This window comes from Ictidomys tridecemlineatus, chromosome 2, assembly GCF_052094955.1.
Source record: "Ictidomys tridecemlineatus isolate mIctTri1 chromosome 2, mIctTri1.hap1, whole genome shotgun sequence".
NCBI lineage: Eukaryota > Metazoa > Chordata > Mammalia > Rodentia > Sciuridae > Ictidomys > Ictidomys tridecemlineatus.
Window position 1 is genome coordinate 80,477,643 of NC_135478.1, and position 22,613 is coordinate 80,500,255.

Genomic DNA, 22,613 nt, shown 5'->3' on the forward strand with positions numbered 1-22,613 from the left:
TGCCATTATCCAGAGGATATGTAGGCCAATCTTGGGTAAAGAATTTGATCAGAAGTTTGGGTTGATGTCTGGTGTGAGGGAGAGTGTGGTCAGATTTTTTATTAAACATTTGAGGGGCGAGGTTTCAGGTATGGACGAGGAGGCGCCCATGTTCACAGAAAGACAGAGCGAGAGAAAGAGAGAATCTTCGGGCCGGAAAAAATCAGCAAGGGCCAAAAGGGCCCTTTTAGGACCTTGGGGATCTCGGGACTCTAGGAAGAGCTGGGGAAACAAGAGGCAGTGAGGGTTGTCACCCGAACTGCAACTCTCCGGAGGCAAAAAGCCAGAGACAAAAGCCGAAGGCCACGAAGAACCTAGTACTAGGATTTACCAGTTACAGGAGAAGGAGAAGGAAGAAACAGGGGTCTCTCACCTGAACCCAGAAGCCTCACACCCCAAAGGAAAGCGGGTCATCAGAGAGTCCACTGCGGCTGTAAAGACCTTAGTGGGGTGGGGTCTCTCTCCTCTATTGCGCATCAGAAGTGTGCTGGATGATCACAGTCGCAGTTCCTGCTATAGCCCGAAGAGAGTGACGAGCCGGGGAGGGGAACTTACCTAAGCCCCATCAGTGGTGGGTGTAAGGAGCCAGCGTCTGAAAAGGTGGACATGGGCAAGAAGTCTCGGCAGAGCCGGAGACAGGGCTCTGTTAAAATGAGCTCACTTGTCTATCCAAGTCACAGCACTAATGAAAGAAGAACCAACGCAAGACAAGTCACTGGAGGAGTTCCACTTTATTACAGGAAGAAAAGATGAACATTAAACAGATACACTAGGTGGGAGGGAAAGGGAGAGAAAAGGGAAATTGCATGGTAATGGAGGGAGACCCTCATTGTTATACAAAATCACACATAAGAGGTTGTGAGGGGAACGGGTAAATAAACAAGGAGAGAAATAAAATACAGTAGATGGGGTAGTGAGAGAAGATGGGAGGGGAGGGGAGGGGGGATAGTAGAGGATAGGAAAGGGAGCAGAATACAACAGTTACTAACAGGGCATTATATAAAAATGTGGATGTGTAACCGATGTGATTCTGCAATCTGTATTTGGGGTAAAAATGGGAGTTCATAACCAACTTGAATCTAATGTATGAAACATGATATGTCAAGAGCTTTGTAATGTTTTGAACAACCAATAAAAAAAGAGAAAAAAAATAAAATAAAATTCATAGTAAAAAAAAAGAAATGCTATATATATATATGTATATATATATGTAATTTCTTGTATCCTTTCCAATCATAATGAAATGAAACTAGAAATCAAGAACAGAAGAATCTACGAATACCTCACAAACACTTGTAGATTATGCAACACAGCATCTAAAAAGTGAAAAATCCCCAGAATCATGAGAATATGGAAACACAACAGAACAGAACCCATGAAATCCAGAAACCCCACCCAGGAAGGCGCCTCTGTTCTTTCAGTGCTTGAGGAAAGTTGGCAGAAACTTGTACCTATAAAAGACAGAGACTTCAATAAATTGCCTAATGATGTCATATGAAAAACAAACAAAATCCAAAATCAGGAGAGGAAAAAAAATAGTCAATATCAGGAAAGAAATAAATGAAATAGAAAGTAGAGGAGCACCACCAAAATTAAAGGGAACAAAGAGTAGTTCTTTGAAAGCATAAAACAAAGGTGACAAACCTTTAGCTAAATTACCAAAAGAAATGGAGATTAGACTGAAATCTATAAAATTAGACTTGAAAAAGGAGGTTTTACAACAGATACCAAGGAAACTCAAAGGATCTTTAGGGAGCATTTTATGTATATATTTCTTGGTTGTAGGTGGACACAATACCTTCACTTTGTTTTTAGTGGTGCTGAGGATCAAACCCGGTGCCTCACACATGCTAGGTGAGAGCTCTTCCACTGAGCCACAACCACAGCCCTCATGAGGGAGCATTTTGAATGACTATATGCCAGTATGTTGGGAAAATCTAGGAGAAAGAGACAAATTTAGGGGCCCAAATTGAATGAAGAAGATATAATCATTCAAATAATGTAACAAGTAAGGAACTTGCAGCAGGACCAAATTCTTATGACAACGATTGCTCAGGTACCAGTTGGGTCAATGCTGAATGTTATCAGATCCTAGGAGAAGAAATGACCTCTAGTGCTCCCCAAACTATCCCATAGTCTAAAGGTGGAAGGAACTTGTCTAAACTCCATCTCCAAGTCCAGTAGGACCCAATTCAAAACTGACCAGAAAAGAAGCAAAGAACTATGAGCAGAACAATGTGAGGTGGGCGTCCCTGCCCAGGATGGGAATCAGGCACTGTGGGGGATGGAGACGGTGGTGAGTGCAGTGCAGGTCTCCTAAGTGGCATGTGGGGCTGCAGGAGAGCCTGCTCCTGAGCCTTCCTGCTGCTCCTGTAACAGGCACAGGATGATTAGACTTGTGTCTTGAGGGAAGCACCTGCTGGACTGGGGAGTGTGTGGGGTGTCTGCCTGGTGAAGGAAGAGAGCCTTCATTGGGCTCTCATGAAAGAGGAGATCACTCTGGTCAGAGTTTTTGAGATGTAAGTGGAATGGCAGGAGGCAAAGATGCTGAAAAAGGGTTCCACTATTTCTCAGGGTCATTGTGGTTAAGAAAGTTAAGATTCTTTGTGTTCAGCAGACCAGAAGAGCAGAGGGGGTACAGGTGAGATAGACCAGTAGTTGACCCTGAGGTTGCTCCCATGGGCTGTTGTCTTAGTGGGGATGGCCCTGCCCACTGTGGTGGGTGCCCTGGCCAAATAGAGCACCCTGACAAGTCTTCAAGGGACAGAGCATGCCAGACTCACTATCCTCTGGAGGAGGCAATAGGATGTCCAGTGGCCTCAAGAGTGGAGGCAGGGTCCATGGAGCCCAAGCTCAGGGGAGTGGAGGCCCTGTTGGGATGCGGGGGAATCAGGGTTACAGCAGTTACCATCATTCTGTCTTCCCCTTGGACATCTCTGCTGTCATCCAGCAGAGGCCTCTCTTTTGGTGCCCATTGCCCTGCACCACGAGAAGTTTCTTGATCGTTTAAAGATGGGAAAGGTTGGAACATGGCATCCCATCTCACTTTCCTGAACTTTGACCCCAATATCCAGCTATACAATAGTCACTCATGGAGCCATTCCTATGGGTCGGCCACACACCTGCTCCATGTCATCTTCCAGCAGGGGTTCATCTTTTTCTTGTTCACAGCTTGAGAGCTACAGGCAGAGCAGTCAGTGAAAATTCTCCCCAGGGAGCTTCCTGATGGTTTGGGCTCAGCATTGACCACAGTTAATCAGGACAACAGACATCTCCCCAAAAGCCTGCTTCCTGTGTGTGCCTTCCACACCTTCTCACTCTCTGGCACCCCAAACCTGCCAATTTTCACTTTCCCTGATCAAGAATATGGCTAAAGCCCAAAGAGCTCCAAAGAACTGCAAAGCACAAGGAAACCAGAGAGCCAGGCCCAGGGCCTGTGTCTGTAGTGGTGAGGACCCCAACCAGTGAGCCCAAATAAGGAAGTGGGTGGGAGGCTGTGTCTCGAGCCTCCCTTCTGCCCCAGGATCACAGAGGTCAGGACAAGCCCTGAGGAATGTGTCTAAACAGGGCTCACACCAGGTCCTGCAAGGGGGAAGGCAGATGTTGGCTTAGGGCAGCATTTTCCTCCTGGACCCCACAGGAGGGAGTCCTGACCTCGAGGAAGAGGATCTGGAGGCTGCCCCAGTGCCCCTGGCTCCAGGAGAGCCCTGGCCAGATGAGGATGGGTCCTAAAGGCCAGGCTCCTCTCCCCGTGCCCCCATGACAAGCAGAGCTGCCAGGGTGGGTGGCCAGGACAGATGTGGAACTAAAGGCAGACTTGCTCCTGGTGGCGTTGGTGCCCCCAGGTGGACATGGGGGCTTCTGCAAGGGAAGCAGGCCTTTTGTCACTTAACATAGTGGGCCCCGGTGTCTCTAGGAACACAGTTGTCCTGTCCCGTGTGAGGTGGTCACCATGGGGATGGTCTGGATAGTGGGGCTGTGGGCATTGAGGCCCCTTAGTGCTGTGTCCCGCTTCTTGTTCCTCCTCTCTGGGAGATGAACATGGCCCCAAGGGCAGAAAGAAGATCAGGGAGGAAGTCTGGGCTCCAGATCCCCTTGATGTTGGAGGGACAGACAAGTACAGGTGGACTTTCTGGGTGTGGTGCTGGTTCCCCCAGGACAGCTTAAGCTTTTCTGTGTGGGCAGGGTTTGGGGGATGGCAGTGACTGTGCCACACCAGTGCTTTCCCTTGTGTGTGTTTTGCCTTCTGTCCCTTGGTCCCCATGGTGGTGCTCTGCCTAGGGGCACTGGAGGTGTTCTGTTCCAAGCTTGCCCCGTGTTGCTGTCTGTTGCTCAGGGTCCCTGCTCTTTGGGAGGAAATGCACATGGCCCCAAAGGGCTGAAATGAGATTGGGGACCAAGTCAGGGCTCATGGATGCCATTGATGTTGCAGGGACAGAGGAAGAAGTACAGGCAGCCTCTCTGGGGGTGGTGCTGTCTGCCAGAGGTGAGCGTAGGTGTTTCTGGGTGGGCAGGCTTTGGGGGATGGCACTCAGACTAGGAACACCAGTGTTCCCTTGCCCATGTTTACCCTTTCTGTGTGTTTCCTGGTGCCATGGTAGTGCTCTGGCTGGGGGCAGTGCAGCTGTTATTTCCCAAGCTAGCCCCGTGGTGCACTCTGATTTTGGGGGGTCCCTCTACTTTTTGGGCAGATGCTCATGACTTCCATGGGAGATGTCAGAGCCAGAAACAAGTCTGTCCTCCCAGCTGCTATTGAGGTCACTGAATGTGTCTGGGTGCTGGCATGAGCACCACGGTGGCCTTTCTATCTTTGTCAGCCCCAAGGGCTGAGTGGTTTGGGCTGCCCAAGGTTGGGGGGCCTGCCATCAAGGGTGGCACTGAGGCTGTCCCTGAACCTGAGCTCCCGGTGTCCAAGCTGCTGACAGCTGGCCAAGCTCAGGGCTCTGGGCTTCTTCCCATCAGGAACCCCAGGGATGGGTGGGATGGTGGCTCCAGGGGGAGGGGCTGCTTCCCCTGTGGGGTGTGTTTTGCATCCCTGGAGCCAGCTGGCTGGAGTGTCTCCAGGTGAGGGCCCGTGAGTCCTAGTGGGCTTTGGGCCCTGGGGAGAGGGCAGGAAGCTCCTACCCGAGGTGGAGGGAGGCCCCAGATGGGGCTCTGTGAAGGCATAGTGGTGTTCAAGGGGGTGACCCCAAAGGGGGCCACTGGCTGTGGGGCCAACCTGCCAATGTGCTGGGAGAGGGCCTGGGAGGAGGGCCAAATCAGCCATCGGCAGGCTGGGGAAGAGCAGCCCCCTAAGGTTGGAGGTGGGAGGTGTCTCTGGGAGGGGACAGCAGAGCCCACCCACACTGGGGTGGAGGCCACCATGGTGGTGCTGCTGGGGGGTGGGGAAAGGTCTGGCTGAGGCCCACTGATGACAGAGGCCTGGCCCCTCCCCATGCAGAGGGGGGCCGCACATGGGCTTGTGGGGCCATGGTACAGCTGTCCCGCATGGCCTGGGTCTCACCCATCAGAGAGTGGTTGATGGGCTACAGGGCTTTCTCCTTATCCCAGTCTAGGTCCTCAGTGGTGAGAAGACGGGCCAGTTCCAGAAGTGGTGGCAGCATCAGACGTTACCCCCGGCAGCGTGGCTGGAGAGGAAACTTCCATCTCTGTGGCCTACCAGTGTCTCCCATGGGTGAGGACTTCTTCCTGGGAAATGGCTGTCCTGCCTGCCTTCTGCCACCATCTCACACTGGGCCTTCTTTGGGGGAATCCCTGGGGATGAAGAACATCCCAGGGGCAGCTCCCAGTTGGATGGGTCTGGAGCCCTCCTTTTCAGGGCTCAGAGATCCTGGGTAGAGCTGTATGAGCTGCTGATGGGATTTCTCTCGGTGCAGGAGCTCTATAGGTTGTCTGGGAGCTCTCAGCTCTGTCTTGGGAGCTCTGGGTGCAGAGGTTTCCCTGCAGAGCCCCAGGCCTGGGCACAAAGGCAGGCAGGCTGCTGTGGGCCACCAGGGGCCTAAAGGCAGACTGTGTTCCTCCAGGACCTGGGGCCCCTCTGCAGGGTCCTCCGCTTGCTCAGCCACCACTGGCCACTGTCTCCAGGGGCTGTGATCACAGTCCTCCCTGGGCAGGGTTCCTGTGGTGCTGGAAGCTGGCAGGGAGCCACTCCCTGCTCCTGCGCCACCCAAGGCGTCTGTTTGCTGAGTGGGTGGTCTGGGGGAATCAGTGAAAGCTGCAGCTGATAGCAGCATCTTCTTCAGGAGACCAGGCATGCGGAGGGTGAGGGTGATGTCCAGGTCTCCCAGAAAGGATCTAAGGGTCTGCAGGACCTGGGACAATCACCTAGGAGGCGCTTTTCTCAACTGCCAATGCGCAGTCGCGGGATGGCGGCAGGGTGACCTGAGAGTGTTCCGTGGGACCAGGCAGCCCAGAGTGGCCAATCAGTGTGGGGAAGTCCGTGGGCGCTGTAACCAGGCTTCCTGCTGGACAGTCAGGGACAGGGACAGGGGTGAGGGACCAAGCTTGCCCTGGAAAGTACCCATGGCAGCATTAGGGAAGGAGGGATACCGAAATTTTAATGGCGACGGCAAAGGGCCCTTCTGCTGCTGCCAACGCGGCTTCAGAGGATGTGGCAATGTCAGAGACCTGTTGCCAGGTCGCAGCTTTGGAAGGTTTGAGTAGAGAACCCGGGGCACGTGCAGAAAACCCTTGACACGCGGCACGAGGCAGGCTCGCGCCAGGAAAGGACGAGTTTATGAGCAAGGTTTGCGTGCGCACAGTCGACACAATAGGCACAAGAGCGGGAACTCTTTGCCTGGTGTGTGCGTGGGTCCTGGGGGGAGTGCGGAGCGCTGGCGCTTTGGATCCAGATCCCGCTGCTCCACCGCTGACCCAGTGAGGGTTCCCGATCATCTGGGAAGGGTTGTGGATGTTGGTTTTGAGGGTCCGCAATCAGAGCAATGGCGGGGATTCCTGCCCTCGGTCTGGTGCAGCGTCCTGCAGGCAAGATGGCTGCGCAGGTGGACTGGACTGTGGAGGTGGGGCGTGGGGGGGGGGGCAGGATGGCTGCGCAAGTGGACTGAAGTTCGGTGGAGGTCGGGGGAGGGGGCGGCAGGACAACTGAGTAGACTCTGGCTGGGAGGTGGAGGGTGGCTCTTGGGATGTGGAGCAGATGGGGACTAGGGTGACATAAGCGGGTACCTGGCTGGCAGTTCCTGGCTTCCGGTAACGGGATATGCCCGTGCTTCTTTGGGGGGCTCTTCTCTGGAAAGTTTGGCCTTGTCGCGGGGCCAATATGAGCACCCCACATGCCACCAAGCCTGGAGTGGGGCAGCAGGCGGAGCCTCCCTGGGCTTCTGAAGAGGAAAGCAAGGGCATTAGATAAGAGGTGTGCCGGGTCAGGGCTGGTCCTGCAGGTGTGCAGCCAGTGAGCAAGAGGGCATGGCATCGCCAGGATCTCGCTCGCTAGACCTGGGACAGGACACTCTGCCCTCCCGTGTCCCAGTGAAATGTGAGCTAGTGTTTGTCCAGTCTTGCTCAGGGGAGGGCAGGAGGAGCTGGGTTGACAGCTAGGAGCTCCTGCAAGGGCGGGAATCCTCTGCCCACGCCCCGCTCCTGAGCTGTCGGAGCTGTCAGCTGACCCTCTAGGGCCTGGCCAGACACAAGAGGACCTGCTGGGGAGCAAGTTTCCTGGTTGGGAAGCATGTGCAGGTGGTGGCCGCCTTGGTATCCTGGCCTGTGTGTCTTCCTGCACTTCCGCTGGGAACACTGGGGTGGGGGGGCGGCATCCGAAGAGAACAGATCATGGGCGCCACCCAGCGTCTGGCTGAGGGCTTCAGCAGGGCAGGTGGGAGGGACTGGGACCATGTGTACCCAGTCTTCCCTCGGTATGGAAGCCAGAAAAACCCAGCCATGATTCCAAAAGTGTCATTCCTGCAGATGCCGCTCACCCCGGCAGCTCCCCTTCCCTCTGGCCAGGCCCATGAGGGACAGCTGACAGCTCTGACAGCTCAGAGGCGGGGCATGGGCGGAGGGATTCCCGCCCTTGCAGAAGCTCCTAGCTGTCAAACCCAGCCCCGCCCGCTGGACACAAGACTGGACACAAACACTAGCTCACACCTTCGCTGGGACCCAGGAGGACAGAGTAACCTGTCCCAGGCCCAGTGAGCAAGATTCTGAAGACCTATCCCCATTTGCACACAGGCTACACACCTGCAGGACCAGCATGTGCTGGCACACGGCCTGTCACCTGTCATTGCTTCCTCCTTCAGAGGCCGGGGAACTGCCTCTGGGGCCTTGTTCATCTCCTCCCAAAGTGGAGGAACAAGAAGCGTGAGAGAACACTAAGGGGCCTCGATGTTTGCAGTCTCACTATCCAGACCATCCCTGTGGTGACCACCTTACATAGGCCAAGGGACAACTGTTCCTGGAGCCATGAGGGCCACTTCTTTAAGTGCCAAAGGCTCCCCTTGCAGAAGCCCCCACGTCCACCTGAGGGGACCAACACCACCAGGAGCAAGTCTGCCTCTAGTTCCACATCTGTCCTGGCCTCTCACCCAGGCAGCTCTGCACGGGGAGAGGAGCCTGGCCTTTAGGACCCATCCTCATCTGGCCAGGGCTCTCTTGGAACCAGGGGCACTGGGGCAGCTTCCAGATCCTCTTCCTCGAGGTCAGGACCCCCTCCTGTGGGGTCCAGGAGGAAAATGCTGCCCTAAGCCAGCATCCACCTTCTCCCTTGCAGGACCTGGTGTGAGCCCAAGGCAGCAATCCCAAGGTCAGCCACTGGCTCTCTCTTTCAACCTATATCCCCTGATCTCATCTTCTGGTCTGCTAAATAGGAAGAATTAGCATGGGGACCCTCAGAAACTATGGTACCCTTTTTGCACATATTTGCCTCCTGCTGTCCCATTTATATCTCAAAAACTGCTGACCAGAGTGATCTCCTCTTTCATGAGAGCCCAATGAAGGCTCTCTTCCTTCACCAGGCAGACACCCCACACAATCCCCAGTCCAGCAGGTGCTTCCCTCAAGACACAAGTCTAATCAGCCTGTGCCTGTTACAGGAGCAGCAGGAAGGCCCAGGAGCAGGCTCTCCTGCAGCCCCACATGCCACTTAGGAGACCTGCACTGCACTCACCACTGTCTCCATCCCTCTCAACTCCTGGTTCCCCTCCTGGGCAGGGACGTCCACTTCACATTGTTCTGCTTTTATTTGTAATTCTATCCTGGTCAGGTTTTGAATCAGGGCCACACCAGACTTGAAGACAGTTTAGACAAGTTCCTTCCACTTGTGGGTTACAGAATAATTGTGGGAGCACTGGTGTTAGAGCTTATTTTAGAATCTGGTAAAATCCAGCATTGACTCCTTCAGGAACTGAGCTTTTCTTGGTCATATGAATTTGGTCCTGCTACAATCTCCTTCCTTGTTACTGATATTATTTGCTTATTTCTTCTTGATTCAATTTGGGTCCCTAAATTTGTCTGTTTCTCCTAGATTTTCCAACATACTGGCTTATAGTTGCTCAACCACCCCCAACCCAATGAGCCTCTGAATTTTTTTTTTATTGGTTGTTCACAACATTACAAAGCTCTTGACATATCATATTTTATACATTAGATTCAAGTGGGTTATGAACTCCCAATTTTTACCCCAAATGCAGATTGCAGAATCATGTCGGTTACACATCCACAATTTTACATAATGCCCTATTAGTAACTGTTGAATTCTGCTACCTTTCCTATCCTCTACTATCCCCCCTCCCCTTCCCTCCCATCTTCTCTCTCTACCCCATCTACTGTAATTCATTTCTCTCCTTGTTTATTGTCCCATTCCCCTCACAACCTCTTATATGTAATTTTGTATAGCTATGAGGGTCTCCCTTCATTTCCATGCAATTTCCCTTTTCTCTCCCTTTCCCTCCCATCTCATGTCTCTGTTTTTTTGTTTTTTTTTTAATTCTTTTTTTTTTAAACTTTTTTTTTAAAGAGAGAGTGAGAGACAGAGAAAGAGAGAGAGGAGAGAATTTTTTAATCTTTATTTTTTAGTTTTCGGCAGGCACAACATCTTTTGTTTATATGTGGTGCTGAGGATTGAACCCGGGCCACACGCATGCCAGGCAAGCGCGCTACCACTGAGCCACATCCCCAGCCCTCATGTCTCTGTTTAACGTTAATCTTTTCTTCCTGCTCTTCCTCCCTGCTCTGTTCATAGTTGCTCTCATTATATCAAAGAAGACATTTGGTATTTGTTTTTTTAGGGATTGGCTAGCTTCACTAAGCATAATGTGCTCTAGTGCCATCCATTTCCCTGCAAATTCCATGATTTTGTCATTTTTCAGTGCTGTGTAATACTCCATGGTGTATAAATGCCACATTTTTTTTTTATCCATTCATCTATTGAGGGGCATCTGGGTTGGTTCCACAGTCTAGCTATTCTGAATTGTGCTGCTATGAACATCGATGTGGCAGTATCCCTGTAGTACGCTCTTTTAAGGTCTTCAGGGAATAGTCCGGGGTCAAATGGTGGTTCCATTCCCAGCTTTCCCAGGAATCGCCATACTGCTTTCAAAATTGGCCGCACCAATTTGCAGTCCCACTGAATTTTCTTGATATCTGCTGTGAGACCTCCCTTTTCAAGTCCCATTTTATTGATTTGGGTCTAATCTCTCTAATCTCTAACCTTTCTTTTGTTAATTTAGCTAAATTTTGCCAATTGTTTTATCCTTTCAAAGAACTACTCTGTTCCCTTGAACTTTGGTGGTGCTCCTCTAGTTTCTATTCCATTTATTTCTGCCCTGTTCTTGATTATTTCTTTTCTTCTACTAATTCTGGACTTGGTTTGTTTTCATTTTTCTAAGACTTGGGGATGCATCCTCAGGCAATTTACTTGTAGGCACGTGTTCTGCAAATTCCTCTTCATAGTGCTGTTTCTGTATCCCACAAGTTCTGGTATGCTGTTTTTCCATATTCTTCTGATTCTAGAGAATTTTCAATTGTTGTATAATCTAGAAAAGTTCCAATTGCTGTGTAATCTTCATGAGTTTGTGAGGTTTCTGTGGGTTCACCTGCTCTTGATTTTAGCTTTATTTCCTTGTGATTGGAAAGGATACTAGGTGTTGTTTTAGCCTTTTTTAGAATCTAAACACTTGCCTAATAGGTGATGTACCTTGGGGAATGTTCCTCGTGCCAATGAGTAGTATGTGTATTCTGCAGCTTTTGCATGGAATATTCTGTAAACTTCTGTTAAGTCCATTTGATCTATAGTGAAACTTAACATAGATGTTTCCTTGATGATTGTTCATCTGAAAGATCCACCTCCTGGTGAGGGGTGGGCACTGAAGTCCACTTTATTGTTCCGGGGCCTATGGCTTCCTTTTTGCCTAGTAGTGTTTGATGCAGTTGGGTGCTCCGACATTGGGTTCATCTATACATGTGATACTTTCATGATATCTTCTTGCTGTGTTTCCCTTGATAAACACAGAGAGACCTTATTTGTTTCTTCTGCCTGGCTTTGGCTTCCAGTGTGTTTGTCAAATAGAAGAATGGTGACTTCTTCTGGCCTTCAACTCCATTTGCTTAAAATATTATTTTCCATCTTTCCATTTTCTGTCTTGCTCCGCTTTGCAGGTGAGGGGAATTTCTTGTAGGCAGTTTATTTTGGGGTCTTCTTAATAAATCCAATTCTTCCCTCTGCATTTTTGAATTGAAGAATGAAGAACTTGTGCACTCAGGATTATTCTGAAAGGTGTAGAGTTGTTCTTGTCATTTCATTGACATTCTTCTGGTTGTTTTGAGTATTATGTGTTCCTTAATTCATTCAGATGTTCCAGGGTTTTCTAAGTTGATAACATGTGACCCTTACTTATTCCTCATTTGTGTATTCACAAATCTCTCTCTCTCTCTCTCTCTCTCTCTCTCTCTCTCTCTCTCTCTCTCTCTCTTCTCTCTCTCTCTCTCTCTCTCTCTCTCTCTCTCTCTCTCTCTCTCTCTCTCTCTCTCTCGCCTAGTGTCCATCCAGCCACAGATAGTCATGCAAATCCCACCTGCCTCCTCCCATAGGCCTCTGTAGGGAGACCCCACCTGTCATTCCCTTTCAATGCAACTCTGGAGCTCTCAGTAGCCAGAGTGGTTGTTGTCCCTTTCCCTAACAGCACTTGGGTGGCAGGGAAGTGATAGTGGACCTGAGAGAGGCTACAGGAAAGCTCAAGGGCTAAAAGGGCACAGCCAATCAGAAGGTCATAGCTGACTCAATAGCCTTGGTGTTTGTCCAATAACTTAACCTGGTAGCTATATTTACAACTAATCCAAACCACCTAACTGGCACCCTCCATTCAGGTCTACTCTTATTTGGATTATTATTTAAGAAGACAGTGGAATAACTTAAGCCCACCCTGCCCTTTACAATATGAATGGTACATTTAAGATCTGTTCCCCATCTTCCCTCCATTCCCTAACAAAAATACTAATCAGCAGATAATCTGGCCAAAATGCAAGACCGACTGAATTATCAGTCCTCCAAATGTTTGGGGCTTTGTTGGTTGATTTGTTCCCAGCAATTCAGGTCACGACCCATCAAACTTAGTTTAGCTTTCTAAAAGTGATTTCCATTGAACGCTCCAACAGTCCCTCCCCAACTAAAATCTTCCCACTCTTTGATTTTTTATATCAAATATCTTTCAACTGTACTAACAATGCATTTTTGAAATGAAGGTAAAGCACTTGACAACTATGACGTTCAAATTGGGAAAGGCTGACAGATATCCGTTCAAATGAGCGGTGATCCCAGGCATTGATGGAAGTCTGCACTTCCCTTTTCCTCTCCTGTGGATCCTCCTGGCTCCTGGGCATTAAGGGTCCCTCTAAGGTTCCGCTATGGTATCATGGCTAGTCTCTGCCAAAGGCCCGATGTCACAGACCCCGGAATCCACAGAACTATGACTTCACCGCTCTGGATGCCCAACCACAGTGGATCTACCCGAGCCCAGAAGCCAGGCAAGCCCCTGAGCCTCCCATCTAGCCTGTCCCAGAGGGAGGTTCAAGGCAAGCGCCAGTCTGGTGCCATGGGTCCCGCAGGTAATCCCAGTGGCTGGGGAGACAGGATGGTAAGTTCAAAGCCAGTCTCAGCAACTTAGCTAGAGACCCTGTCTCAAAATAAAAATGGCTGGGGATGTGGCTCAGTGGTTAAGCGCTCCTGGGTTCAACACCAGGTACCAAAAAAAAAAAAAAAAAAGACCTGCCAGCTCACCCATGCTGGTACAGGGGAGGACTACGTGATGGTGCCTTGGTGGGAACGACTGGGTGAGGAAGCACAAGCCGACTGGGCGCTGCAAGACCCATTGCGACCCGCAGGGGCACGGGGTCCCCGCAGGGGCAGCACCCCAAGCAGCAGGCAGGGGCGAGGAGGCACATCATGGCCACTGGCCTGGGCCACAATGCATTGGCGCCCTCCTCCATCAGGCCCCAACTCACCTGCGTTTTTTCCACCTTCCATAACCAGTCTAGGACTCCACCTGCCACATGAAGAGGCGGTGATTGACAGTTGATGGGAACCCAGCTCCCAGCACCCAGCGCTGTGCTGCTGAGTATGGAAAGCTTTAGAGTGAAATAGCTCCTTCCTCTCAAACAGCACCCAACACCCTCTCAGGATGGCTGCACCAGAGAAGCATCCAAGCCTCCCTCCCGCCCACCTGCCATCCCAGAGCAACTCGAGAGACAAGCGTCAGGTCACCTGCACTGACCGAAGGACCCAGTGTCTAAGGCCTGTCTGGAGCAACCCGGGCAATGGGATCCCCGCTTCCTCACTGGCCAGACACCTAGAGGACCAGTCCGGTGCCTGCACACAGCCTATGGGTGATTTCTCAATTCAGAGGCCAGGACCCCCAGTGGCTTGTGGGCCGCTTAGGCCCTGCTCACCGGTCACCACCAGCCTGGGATCTGTGGACAGCACCGAGGTCAGACTCCACCCCACATCCTCGGAGCCGCCATGGTGTCCTCAAGCCACGGTGTCCTCAACCTTCTGCTTGAACTGGTCTGTTGATCAAAAGACCAGTTTCAACAGAGGTTTTATGTAACATGATGAACTTCTCCTCTGCAAGGTTTGCACATGGTTCTTTTTGGAAATATCTCTCTAGATTCAAGCTCATTCAGACCCCACATAGATTTCGTTAATTCATTCAGCTGTTGTTTAAATTCTCTTGGATTTCACTGAATGTTTAAAAAGCCTTTCTCCTGAATTCTTTGTCTCAGTTTTCAACCTCTTTGAAAACTCTGGCATCAGGGCCAAGAGAGTTGGGAACTTTAGGAGGTGTCAAGTTGCCTTGTTTTGTGAAACTTCTTGTGTTTGTGTTGGAATCTGCACTCCCGTTGAGGTGGATGTCTCTTGCGTTTTTATTTGAGGCCACTTTTATTTATTTTATTTTTTATTTTTTTAAAACTTTTGCCAATTCTTTTTTTTCTTTTTTCATTAATATTTATTTTTTAGTTTTCGGCGGACACAACATCTTTGTGGTGCTGAGGATCGAACCCGGGCTGCACGCATGCCAGGCAAGCGCGCTACCGCTTGAGCCACATCCCTAGCCCTTGAGGCCACTTTTAATAAGCAAGCTTCTCTTGAGGCTGAAGGCTGGGGGGATGCTGTTATGTAGTGTTGAGTTTTACTCAAATGCACTTCAACGTCTCTTTTCATGGCTGCATCTCTGGCTGTTTTTAGTGAGATTTGACTCTGGGCATAGAGTTTGTCTGAGGGACCCAGTTTCTCCATATGTCTCGCAAGAGTGGTGACCCTCTGAGAGTTGAGGTGCTATGACGCACACAGCACAGTGCTCGCAGTGTGCCCTCCGCGTACTTATTCCTGCAATGGGAAGGGAAGCGCCTATTAGGTGTTAGGAGTTTCCTCAGGCTCAGATACTGTTGGCTGGGTTCCTTGAAATCACTTCTGCTGCTGGCTGCTCTCGTTTTGGTGATGACCTGGAGCTTTCATCCTCATTTAGACTCTGGTGCAGTTAAAGAAAGAGGCGGTGGCCAGAATCACCTCCGCCGCCCCTCTGTGGCATTTGCCTCCAGTCCCATGGACCAAGGTGTGGGTGGAGCTGAAGCAGAGGCCCCCTGTAGGTGGGGCACCCACAGTAGTTGTGTTATTTCTTACCACTGTTGCTGGGTGGTGAGTGTCTCAGAGAGGGACTTCAGATCTCATCTAGCTGTGCCCACTTGGGGTGGACGGCCTCCAGGGGACATCCCATGTCTGCCATGTGTTTAAACTGCATTGCTGCAGCATGCTGAGTCCTGTACCTGTGGTGCTCGCTGGGACCCTCTCTCTTTTACCCTCCTCCACCCACCCCACTCCCCGCCATTCTTCAAGCGGAAGTTACACCAGGGATTGATCAGGACAGTGTCATGGCTATGCCAACGTGCAATTTCTCTCGGCTGAGCCAGGAGCACGGCCTAGCATCAGAGTACCCACCCCCCAACATGGGCAAAGTACTGCACTTGGTCCCCAGCACTGCAGGAAGAAGAGAAAATAATTCGCAAATTCAGATAAAAACCAAACAAACAACAACAAGCCCCCCCAAAAAAATCACTAGCAACATCATTAATAGCAGAAATAGATGGGAAAATAATATGGAGTAAAATCAAAGTTAAAGCCTGGCATAGTGATGCACTCCTGTAATCCCAGTAGCTAGGGAGGCTGAGACAGGAGGATCGCCAGCCTCAGCAACCTGTCGAGGCCCTGAGCAACTTAATGAGACACTGTCTCAAAATTTAAAAAATAAATAAAATAGAAAAAAGGCTGGGGATGTGGCTTAGTGATGAAGGACCCTCGAGTTCAATTCCCAGTTCCAAAAAAAACAAAAAAAAAACAAAATTAAATATAAAGAAGAGAAAAAGGGAGAGAAGTAAATAAGCATAAAACAATAAGAAAGAAGTAACAAATCCCTCTTCGCTTTGGCCCTGGATGAGTGGGCAAAATTATATTTTACGACCTGGGCCAGTCCAAGCTGCTCTCCATGTCTTTTTAGGGTTCATACTACTTGGACAGAATAATGTCTGGGGGTTCATCACCCCTATTCTTTCCTTGGGGGTGCTCAACAGGTGCCTAGCAGGAGTGAGTGGTGGCTGGAGTCAGGGAGACCTCTCGGCTGCTTTTGTGTGTCGGAGCTTGGGCAGGGTGTAGAACTGGCCAGGTAAAGATGCCCGCTTGGGGTTATCTGGGCCAGTTCCTCCAGGGGCAGGGTGCACACCCTTGCTGGAGTGTGTCAGAGAACAAGTGCAGAAGGCTGATCTCCACACACACTCTTCGCTGTCTTTTCTGCTGTACACTCAGAGGGCGGGGTAACGCCAGCTGGTGACATGACCGCAGTTACCTGTGATGATGGAGGGAGCCACGGATCTCAGCGATCTCTACTTGGGGGCTGTGGGGATGGCAGCAGATTCCACACCACGTGCCACCCTCCAGTCTGCCACTGCACAGAACTGGATAACTCCGTGGGTTTGTGTCACAGTCTCTCCCTTCAGGGTCAAACAGTCTCAGGGATGCCACCCACTGAGCCCGTGCAGCGATATTTCCGTGAGGTCCCACAGACAGAAAAATGTAGGGGCTTTTTGTCTTCCAGAGTGGTAAGTTCAGACAGCAGAGCCCCTCTTAAGGTGGCTCCCAGTTATGGCACGAGGACAATATGCAGAGAAGGGTAGAGCACTCCCCCAGAGCCAGTTCACCACACACACCCCAGGTCTGCCATCTGTTTGCACTACACTGCAGCAAAGCGCTGAGTCCTGTGCCTCTCGTGGTCCTGGGACTCTCCCTCTTTGACCAGAAAAGAGAACATGAATCTTACCAAGGGAAATGAGAAGTCACAGTCCCTTGCTGAGGTAGTACTGCCCGAGCCCTGCTGTGCTCCCTATGGTCGGTGCTGGGTGCTCTCTCTCACAGTCCAGCACACTCCTCAGGGTTCCTCGGGTCTGTGCCTGTCCTTTTTGAACTTCAGCATCCTCCCATGGTCACAAACCTGTCTGGATTTCATCTCTGGACAAGCAGGCAAGGGCTGGGTGCCTCCAGTCCACCATCCTGCCCCCTGTCCTGAATGGATCGAACTACATTCCCTGAATATTTGGGAGCAGATGCTAAAGAGAGCTCCAGACCAGGGTTTCCAGGAATTGGGAATTTCCTGCCACTTGCAGGGTGAGTCCCCACAGATTTGTTTTATTACCAGGACCCTGGAGTGTGCCGTAGTGGATTGTCTTCACCAAGGCTGTCATTGTGGGCCGGATATGTTTACAGAATTTACAAGATCACTCCTCAGAGGACTGGGATTGCTCCCGAGGACAAAAGAGGTGACCAAAGATGCCAATTGTGTGATGAAAATGAAGACCTACCAATATGGTGGGGCCTGATATTATGTTTGTTTGAAGATTGGCAATGAACTTCACTTAAATGCCCAAGACTGGGGGAAATATTAATACTATGAGATGTAAGTGGCCCTCTCTATGATGGGGTCCAGGCATGTCCCACAGGAACAGGAAAGGCCTCAGAAGTGCCTTGAGGCTGACTGACTGTGGACAGTGTCCCCAGGCAGAGTTTACCTGGCTCCACTCACAGTAATTATGTTCCTGCGTTTGTCTCCAAAGGAATGCACCAGCTGAGGAAATCTTGAGGAGCTCTTTGGAGACTATGTGCTGCCTGAAGACCTCAGTCACCAGGAGGACAGAAAAGATGAGCCACACCTTAAAACGACTCTAGCTTAAATATGTCAGGAAACTGGTCTAAGGTGGGCAAAGGTGTTCCCTACTGTCCTTCTCCTCATAAAGGTGGACCCCAGAGGTGGGCTGCAATTGAACCCTTATGAGATTACACAGGGGAGACCCCTTCAGACCTCAGTAAGAAGGAGGATTTCTCCACATTTAGAATATGAAGAGGATCAAACATTGTGTACAACATCTGAGACAAATTCTAACCTCAATACTGGAGTTTCCTTCATCTAGGACAATTCCTTCTCCTCAGGACCCTCCTCATCCCTTCTAGCCAGGAGACTCAATCCTGCAACTCACAGAAAAGTGGACAGGCCCTCGCGATGTCCTCCTAACCCCTCAGACATAACAAGACCACACAGGTGATAAGCTACAGTTCGACACACCTGAGGAGGAAAGACACACAAGATGACTCCCAGCTCATCTTGGGGACCCACAGTCATCTGGTTGGCTGGCTGGCTGGCAACTCCTCTACCAAACCTCACCTATCTCTTCAGGAGACAAGCCCCAGATGGGACATTTCAACCAGTCACGTGTTCAACTATTGTTCCTTTTGACCTTCTCTACTCCTCCCTAAATCAGATCAGATTCACTTCCAGGCAGTTCCAGACTGGGCCCTCAGCTTCTGGGCTCCAGCATCAGGTTGATGGCTGGGACTGTGCAGAGCTCCCTCTGCTGGCCACTGACCAACAGGGGAATTTCAGGCAGCCCATCTAAGTGCATGGCAGGGTTTCCAGTTGGCTCAAACTCAGAGGGAGTTCATTCTGCCATGCCCAGCACAAAATGCCTCCTTCCCCCTTCTAACCAAGAGAGTCCTGAGATGTTCAAAATCGAGGCTGATAAGAGAAAACATGTCTGCTGTAGGACAAGCAGAGGTTCACGTCACTCTGGGAAAAGGCAGTGGAGCAGGTTCTGGAGCCAGATGGTGACTGGCAGAAGCTGAATGGATGAGAGCTGCCTTACGTCCTGATGCACTACATCACTTCTCTGGGACACCCCACCGAATAGACTGGGCTCCCCAACAGATGTGGAATGCAAACGTCACTCAAAGGGAGACCCTGTCTCTTGGCCTATAGATCTATTCTTGAAAAATGAGGCATCCCCGGTGCTGGCCTAGTCAAAATGTCTCTTGGTTTTAAGGGACAGTGGCCCAAATACCAGTGCACCCTTTGGAAAAATAAAGAGAAAACTCACGCTTGCTGTCATTGCTTCCACTTGTCACCCACTTACCTGACCAGGAATGCACTGCCTTATCTGTCATATCCACCAGGGGACTCCACTGCACATGTTTTGTCCTTCCTGAGGTGGCTTCCTCTTTTTTATCCTTTTTGCTGTTTGTGAGTCTTGGGCCAATCACCGACATGAACATCTCACCCAGAGAGTGCAGGCCTGGCATCCGGGCACCTGGGCCAGGAAGAACAAGGATGGAAAACTCACTTTGGGTTTGAACCTAGGAAAACACTAATTCAAGTGTATTCAAATATGTCCCATATTTTTGAGGGACGGGTGGCATCCTGCTTTGACAAAGGAGGAGAGATACAGGGATGGTAGGAGACTACTTTCTGGGCAAACCAGCAAAGTTTGATAGATTTTAGTGCTAAAGAATGACTCAAATGCTTCCAATTTGTGGACCAACAGGGGACCCACAATCATCTGGCTGGCAACCCCTTTGCAGTCATCGTGCTCATGTCACAACCCTACAGCTCTCAGCCGCATCAGAGGGTTGAGGTCAAAGGGCCAACCACTGCTCCAAAACTGAATTGGCTAGAAACTCAAACCATCAGCTTAACTGAGCGGGGGCTCTGCTGGAGACTGTAGTCGTGTAGGAAAGCTGACACTGTCATTGGTGAATAGCTGGAGGTGCAGCGTGGTCACATGGACAACTAAAACCCATGTCCTGGGGCTCCTCACACTTTCACGCATTTACCTCCAGTTACCCCACCAGTTTTTCAGAACTAAAAATCAGAGAAAACTTCCCTCATGCTTCCAGTAAGTGTTCAGAGCTATGTCCACCTGGCTGTTTTCCTTTTCATGAAAAGAACTTCTGCCCTCAGGAGAAACCATCTGAGCAGAGCCTAACCAGCTAGCTCAGCTTCCAACAGAGTCTCCCTGGCCTGGGGGTTAAGAGACCCAGGTGTTGAAAGAATCAAACACGGGCTTAGAAATCAGACATGCAGAAGGATGTGCTACCAAAATAAGTTTAGCAAGCGAGCACACTGGGCAGGAGGTCTGCCCAGATTTTAATGCCCACTGCAGCACTGCCCTTTGCTCTGGTAGGAGGAGTTCAGGGTTATAATCTACACAACCGATTCATTTAAAATTGGAGAGGGAAAGGGGAAGGGCTTTAGTTATGACCAGATCACCAACCACACTACAGGCATTATGATTGGAAGACTCATGACAAAGGGAAATATACTGGGGGGCTCAAAATGGGTACATTTCAACCACATGCTTTTTTAAGTATTTTTTTAGTTGTTCTAATTAGTTACACATAATAGTAGAATGCATTTTGATACATCATACTTATATGGACCATAACTTCTCATTTGTCTGGTTGCCCATGATATAGAGTTGTATAGGTCATTAATCATGTATGCACATAGGCCTGATTCATTCTACTGTCATTCCTATCCCCATGACTCCTCCCCTCCTTTCACTCTCCTCTGTCTAGTCCAAAATACCTCTAATACTCCCCCCACCTCTTGTTGTAAATTAGTATCCACATATCAGAGAAAACATTCAGCCTTTGGTTCTTAGGGTTTGGCTAATTTCTCTTAGCATTATATTCTCCAACTCCACCCATTTACCACCAAATGCCATAATTTCATTCTTCTTTGAGGTTGAGTAATATTCCATTGTGTAGATATACCACAGTTTTTTTATCCATGCATTTGTTGAAGGCAGGTGATTTTTGTAACTTAAAAATAGCTCCATAGGGCTGGGATTGTGGCTCAGCAGTAGAACACTCGCCTGGCACGGCACGGGTGGGACCCGGGTTCAATTCTCAGCACCACATAAAAAAAGAAAGGCATTGTGTTGTGTCCATCTACACCTAAAAAATAAATATTAAAAAAAATAAAATAAAAATAGCTCCACCTCAACTACAATTAAAAAAATAAATTTTAAAAAAAATTGCTCCACCTAACTACACACTATGAAATTTAGGTTTTGGATTACAACAAACATGTTTGTGTTACATATTAGGAAACTCAGACTACAGGTTTAACTTTGAAGAAAAGAGAACATGAATCTTACTAAGGGAAGAACGCAAATCTATCCCCCCACTAGACTTTCACCTGGGAGAAGGGAATATCTACCTCCAGTTCCCTCAGAGCTTCCTCCAGTCACATCTGAGAAGGAGGAACGAGAAGGACTTGAGGAAGTCACAGCCCAGCATCTCAGGCTCAGGCACTGAGTGGTCTCAGGAGCAAAGAAGGCTTCCTCCCTCCACACCTCCCCCTGTGCCTCTAGGACCTCCACATATGAATGACAGTTTTCAGCAGAAGGAGCTGCAAGTCTCAGACCTTGTGAAGGAGAAATCCCTATGGAAACCAAAGTCACAAGTACATCAAAAATAAATATACCACGTCAGGGGCTGAGGCTCAGTGGCAGAGCACTTGCTTACATATGTGAGGCACCAGGTTCTATCCTCAGCACCACATATAAATAAGCAAAGAAAGATCTAAATACATATATATTTTTTTTTCTCACAGAAAATATAAAATAGGGGAAAAAACTGCCACACTGTGTTGAAGATGAGCCATCTCAGTCATATCACATTCTGCTTTCAGAACCAACCAACAAAGAAGTGCAAAAACCTTTTTGGACTAACCTTCTATCCTGGAGTGTGACAGCTTCACCTGCCCCTCTAATCTATGGCCAAGGTAGGTTCAGTGTAAGTCATTTATGTTTTTTTTTCTCCAAAATCTTCTATAAAATCCCTCCTTAGACCCAGTGAACCTTCTCCAAGGGCTATCTGGCCGTGTTGCTGGTAGCAGGGGAAGTTACCCCATCATCTCTCCTTTTCCTTTGGGCTAGTATTTGTAACAGCTCAATGAACCCTTTATTTCAGAGATCTTCGAGTCTCAAGCATTTAACACCCTCTGATGATGGTTTCTTAAAGACTCCTCCTTCTCATAGGTTATGGGGGCCCGAGGGTTCACCTAGATAAAGGGAAAAAAAAATCTAAATAAAGCAAGGAAGGCTGTGTACATTTTTGCCCTCGGAAAATAAAAAGCTCAGGCAGAGCTGGGGATGTGGCTCAAGCGGTAGCGCGCTCGCCTGGCATGCGTGAGCCCCGGGGTTGGATCCTCAGCACCACATACTAACAAAGATGTTGTGTCTACTGAAAACTAAAAATAATAATAATAATAATATTTAAAAATTCTCTCTCAAATAAATAAATAAATAGCTCAGGCAATCCCAGAAGCTCAAAATACCCCCCAGGCTCAGGCAGGCCCTACCGTCACCCCAGGCAGGCAGCACCCCTGACCTGGGTCTCTGCCCTGTAGGGCATGGGGTGTTGGTGGGGGGAATCTCCTCCAGCACAGCAGGACCCTCTGGGGACTTCCCAGGCTGATCCTGCAGGGAGGTTGGTGGTGCACTTGGCCCAGTATCCCAACCATTATTCCTTACCGCCTTAGAGAAATTTCCATCTCTGCAAAATTTCGGTTTCCTTTCTTTAGAAAGCTCAGTTTCGTTTTCCCGTGTGGCGAGAGGCTCCTGTGGCGCTGGGGGAGGAGTCTGGGTTGCCCGGAGAAGTCTTCCAGCTCTAGCTGCAAACCGACGGGACAGATCCCCTCCGCCTCACGCTGTGCAGCTCTTGGGCTAGCAGGAGCACCAAGAATATATTG

General features: G+C 49.7%; 1 long non-coding RNA gene across 5 annotated transcripts; it reads right to left on the reverse strand.

The window, feature by feature from the left end:
- Positions 1 to 751: 751 nt before the first annotated feature.
- Positions 752 to 22,555, reverse strand: LOC110599271 (uncharacterized). Of its 5 annotated transcripts, XR_013434672.1 has the most exons (7): positions 22,396 to 22,555; positions 21,593 to 21,923; positions 20,731 to 20,812; positions 18,991 to 19,164; positions 7,222 to 7,376; positions 1,838 to 1,976; positions 752 to 1,490 (listed from the first exon to the last, which is right to left on the reverse strand). It is a non-coding gene; the product is annotated as an uncharacterized LOC110599271 (long non-coding RNA). The 5 variants fall into 5 exon arrangements; XR_013434671.1 differs by having other exon boundaries at positions 752 to 1,976; XR_013434673.1 differs by lacking the exons at positions 752 to 1,490; positions 1,838 to 1,976; positions 7,222 to 7,376 and adding exons at positions 10,041 to 14,869; positions 21,078 to 21,302.
- Between the last annotated feature and the right edge of the window lie 58 nt (positions 22,556 to 22,613).